The following is a 5,356-nucleotide window of genomic DNA, read 5'->3' on the forward strand; positions in this document are numbered from 1 at the left end:
AAAAAAATTATACTATTATGATGGTAATTTGTCATGCTTAACCCCCATAATTGCCTCATATGACGTGGATGAATAAGTATATAATTCAATAATTATTTTAAGTGAACAAAAAATATTGACTTTTATTAAATTTTTTCAAAACTTTAAAACCTCAAAATAAAAATAAAGTCAGATAATAAAAATTCATTGCTATATAATTTTTACTGTCAGGATAAAATTAATTTTAAATTATTAAATATTATTAGAATATATATTGAAATTAATTAATAGTATCAACGTAAATGTTATATTAATATGCGTATATTACCTACGGGCTACGGGAGATGTATTTGATTTTATTTGTGAATTGCGTGTTACCTACGGCATATGGATTTACTTTTCGTAGCAAATTGTTAAATTATTGAATAAAGGATAATGGACATGAAATTAAATAGAAAACATTTTCATGATGATAAAATATTCTCATTTAATTATAAATTATTAATAGTATAATAAAAACTTATTATTCTTTTTAATAATTACTTCAAAAAATATTTATTCTAACTTATAATATAAAATTCACACTCTCACTATATGTAAATTAAATTCAATCCATATATAACATAATATCCCATTAATTATTAGCCGACGTCCTGAAGAGGGAAAGGCAAGCGGGAGATGTCAATATTATTTCATTTAATTTTCTGGCCAATATTTTATATAACAACGGCCTCCATTCCGCCTAAACTCTTCTTTCCCTCTCCTTCTAGAAACTTCGCTTCTTTCACTCCCTGCACTTCTTCCTTCTCCGCCACCGCTCGTTCCCTCCTCTGCTCCGTTCCGCGGTGGAGCCACCGCCTCCATTCCGCCTCTCCGCTCACTCCCCGTCCTCGGATCAGCGCCGTCGCCACCATGGGTGCTTCCCTCCTCCTTTCTCTCTCGTAGCGTTTCTTTTTTTGACCTCATATTTTGTTGTTCATTTCTCCAATTCCGTTTTTGAATTTCGCATTTTCGTTTCCATTTTTTGTATTCTGTTTAGCTTTCCTACACGAGTATGTGTTGATTGTTGTAGTGATATTTTTTTATTTCAGTCTGATAGAGAACCAGTTGGGACTCAACTCGACTTGGAGCAAGTTCAGTCGCCAAGCTCTTCTCCATGGAATCCGAGGCTTCTCCATGGACTTAGTTAAAGACTTCGTTATTCATCCTGATAACAGGTTTTCCTTCATTTTCTTTAACTCCAATTCCAATCTCTTCTCTCTCTCTCTCTCTCTTCCATTTTTTTTAGTGAAGAAATGAGAAACGTAACGAAAGGAATTAAGCAACAGAAGCTAAATCACATAAAAACTCGTCTAAAGCTTGGCGAAGGAACAACGTATTCTTCGGATAAGGACGACCTCCTCAACCAGAAAGTAATTTATGATATTAATAATTAGAATCTAAACTCAACTTTTTTTCTGTATGCGTAAGTAGGAACTAAAACTTACCTTTGTTAGATTAAAACTTAAAATGAAAACGATTATAAGAACTAGTTTCACCTTAAGTTGAATTAATTACACTTTTAATATTTTTTTCATCATCTTTTCATGAATTTAGTTTTTTTTTCCCTTCAAAATTTTGATCTCCACTATTTCAATGATGTGATTCTAGTTTATTTACAAACTTAATATTTAATATTTAATCAACTAATTCGATTCCAATAAAAAACATTCAAAATCAAATATTAACATGAGACATTATTAAAAATAAGTTATATATTAATAACATAAAATAATTTTAACTGTTATCTAATTATAACATTGTTTAATTGATAGTGCATGTAATTTTTCATTAAACTCTTATTATATTATTACTTAAATATTTCTATTAAAAATTTGATGTCCAACTGAAAAATGGAACAGGTCTCACATTCACATAGTAATGAAATATATGAATATAATAAATTAATAAGAAGTAAATGATTACCGAACTATAAAATTAAAATATTGTTAGACACTCGTTCACAAAAGGTTAAGAAATAGATACGGGTTTCAAATTAATTGGGTGTAGGGTATGGTTGGAAAAAGAGATTTGTGACGTATTTGGGTTGGATTAGATGGCGGCAAGTTTGAAATGAAGGTTCATCCCTTCCCGTCACACGCGACATGTGCTGGCTGGGTCCCTAATTCATTTTGAAAGAAACAACAAAAGGAGATTAATGTATCACGTTTGGTTGGGGGAGTAGTGTAATTTGCATTATCTTGCTGTCATTGTGTGAATTTATATTTATGATGCGCGTATGTTTATAATGTCTAGTGCTGAATTTTGTGTTCTGATTATTATTCATTTCAGCCAATTAGAGAACACACACAAAACTCAGCGCAGTCGTGTTTGAATCCCCACCTCCCACATCTCTCGTGTGATCTTGTGAGAGGTAATAGAAGTTGTGTGTATAATTTAGAATAAATTGTTCTCGTATCTTCTGAGCGCTTGTTATACTTAATCTTACTCTTTTTTTTTTATCATACACAAGATTGTCTTATGTAGGTGTTCATTCAGTTATTTCTTTGATTCTTGTTTTCATTTTGGACCGTGCTGCTCATCATCACAGGTACAAATGTTTGTTACCAATGAATATTTTTATTACGTGTTCACTGCCATTAATGACAATTGATATATGCTATACAAATTGTGTTCATGATGAGTGAACCTTAGATTCCCGTTTGAGATTGGATGCAATGATTCTTGCGGATAGTTTGCATTAATCATTGTATTTAATCTTGAATTGTCCGTTTGGACAGTTTGGGGAGACTGATATTTTTATGGTAGATTCATGTGTTAAGGTTAAAATTATTTTGTTTAATTTGATGAAATTTTGGTAATGCGTTTCTAGTTGTTCTCTGAGTGCATACTTGATTATCGGGAAATTAATTTCACCGATTTCATGTTGTGTACTTAGAGACCAATGCGAAATGCTGCCAAAATTTTGTCAAATTTAACAAAATAGAATTAACCCTGATGTATGAAGCTACCATAAAAGACGGTCTTGCCGAATGGGATAGGGCCACACCTATAATAAAAAAGTGAGATTTTCATGCATCGAATAACTTTGAGAGTATGACCGAGTTATTACTTAGATGGATCGAAGTTGGATGAATGAAAGTCGCATCAGCCCAGAATATGAGGAAGGCGTCGAGCAATTCTTACAATTTGCTTCAGAAAGAGGTCAACCGGATGAAGATGGAAAATATTATTGTCCTTGCATCAATTGTTTGAATGGAAGACGACAAATACTGGATGACATACGAGAGCATCTGTTGTGTGATGGAATTAAGAGGAATTATACGACGTGGATATGGCATGGTGAAATGACAGACATGCAGAGTGGGCAACAATCCGAACCGTTTGATGTAGAAATGGGAGATCGCTTGGAGGATATGATTCGTGACCTTGGACAAGAGTCTTTTCAGCAAGCACATGCCCCTATGTATGATACATTACAAACTGATTCAAAGAAACCTTTGTATCCGGGGTGCAAGAATTCGTTGACGCTGTTGTCGGCAGTTTTAAGTCTGGTTAATATCAAAGCCAGATATGGGTGGAGTGACAAAAGCTTTAGTTCACTGCTTCAAGTAGTGCATGACATGCTTCCAGAGGAAAACACATTGCCTAAAAGTTACTATCAAGCAAAGAAAATATTGTGTCCCATGGGTATGGAGTATCAGAAGATTCATGCTTGCCCGAATGATTGCATATTATACAGACATCAATTTCAAGAAATGTCGAAATGCCCTAGGTGTGGGGTATCACGGTACAAACTCAAGGATGATGAGGAGTGTAGTAGTGATGAAAACTCAAACAAGGGCCCCCCAGCGAAGGTGTTGTGGTATCTTCCGATCATTCCAAGGTTTAAGCGTATGTTTGCTAATGGAGACGACGCAAAAGACCTTACATGGCATGCAAATGAGAGAAACTGTGATGGAATGCTTCGTCATCCGGCTGATTCCTTGCAATGGAAGAAGATAGACCGTTTGTATCCGGATTTTGGCAAAGAGGCAAGAAATCTTAGGCTTGGACTAGCCACTGATGGAATGAATCCATATGGCAATTTAAGCACTCAACACAGTTCGTGGCCAGTTTTGCTAGTGATTTACAATTTGCCTCCTTGGTTGTGTATGAAACGAAAATACATGATGTTGTCTATGATGATATCAGGCCCAAGACAACCAGGAAATGACATTGATGTTTATCTAAGTCCGTTGATTGAAGACCTGAGAAAGTTGTGGGATGAGGGGGTTTTAGTGTTTGATGGGTTTCGCAAGGAGACTTTTCAAATGCGTGCAATGCTATTTTGTACCATTAATGACTTTCCAGCATATGGGAATTTGAGCGGTTATAGTGTTAAGGGTCATCTTGCATGTCCCATCTGTGAAGAAGACACAAGCTACATACAACTGAAACATGGTAGAAAAACAGTGTACACTAGACATCGCCGTTTTCTAAAAGCTCATCACCCTTACAGAAGATTGAAAAAAGCTTTTAATGGAAGTCAAGAGCACGAAACTGCGCGGACACCGTTAACTGGTGAGCAGGTCTTCCAGCGGGTTGAACACCTTAATACTGTATTTGGAAAGACCCAAAAGAAGGATAAAAGTAAGAGTTGCATATGGAAGAAAAGGTCCATTTTCTTTGATCTTCCGTACTGGTCTGATCTAGATGTTAGACATTGTATTGATGTTATGCATGTAGAGAAAAATGTATGTGACAGTGTCATTGGGACACTCCTTAACATTCAGGGCAAGACGAAAGATGGTCTAAATACCCGTCAAGATCTAGCTGACATGGGCATACGATCGCAGTTGCATCCAAGGTCTGATGGTAAAAAAATATACTTGCCTCCAGCTTGTCATACTTTATCCAGAAAGGAGAAGATCAGTTTGTGCCAGTGTCTGCGCCAGGTTAAAGTACCACAAGGATACTCTTCAAATATTAAGAGCCTTGTGCATTTGAAGGAGCTTAAGTTGGTAGGCATAAAGTCTCATGATTGTCACGTCTTGATGCAACAATTGTTATCGGTGGCCATACGAGACATTTTGCCTAACAAAGTCAGGCTTGCCATAACTCGGCTGTGCTTTTTCTTCAATGCCATATGTAGCAAAGTCCTTGATCCGGTCAAGTTTGATGACTTGGAAAACGAGGCTGCTATTATATTGTGTGAGTTGGAGATGTATTTTCCGCCTGCATTCTTTGACATCATGGTTCACTTAATTATTCATCTAGTCAGAGAAATCAAATGTTGTGGTCCTGTTTATTTGCGGTGGATGTATCCGGTTGAGCGATACATGAAGATCTTAAAAGGGTATACCAAAAATCTACACCGTCCTGAAGCATCTATTGT

At 35.8% G+C, this 5,356-nt stretch overlaps 1 protein-coding gene across 3 annotated transcripts in view; it reads left to right on the forward strand.

The window, feature by feature from the left end:
• The first annotated feature begins 660 nt into the window (after positions 1 to 660).
• The window catches only part of LOC106796113 (uncharacterized), a 9,108-nt gene continuing 4,412 nt past the window's right edge, over positions 661 to 5,356 (forward strand). Inside the window, exons 1-4 of one of the 3 annotated variants that reach the window (XM_026125600.2) lie at positions 661 to 895; positions 1,071 to 1,196; positions 2,311 to 2,392; positions 2,492 to 2,569. The gene's annotated coding sequence lies outside the window, so the exon portion shown is untranslated. The remainder of the gene's footprint in view (positions 896 to 1,070; positions 1,197 to 2,310; positions 2,393 to 2,491; positions 2,570 to 5,356) is intronic. The other 2 variants (XR_005888870.1, XR_005888871.1) reach the window with 2 other exon arrangements.

Source organism: Glycine max, chromosome 15, assembly GCF_000004515.6.
Source record: "Glycine max cultivar Williams 82 chromosome 15, Glycine_max_v4.0, whole genome shotgun sequence".
Taxonomy (NCBI): domain Eukaryota; kingdom Viridiplantae; phylum Streptophyta; class Magnoliopsida; order Fabales; family Fabaceae; genus Glycine; species Glycine max.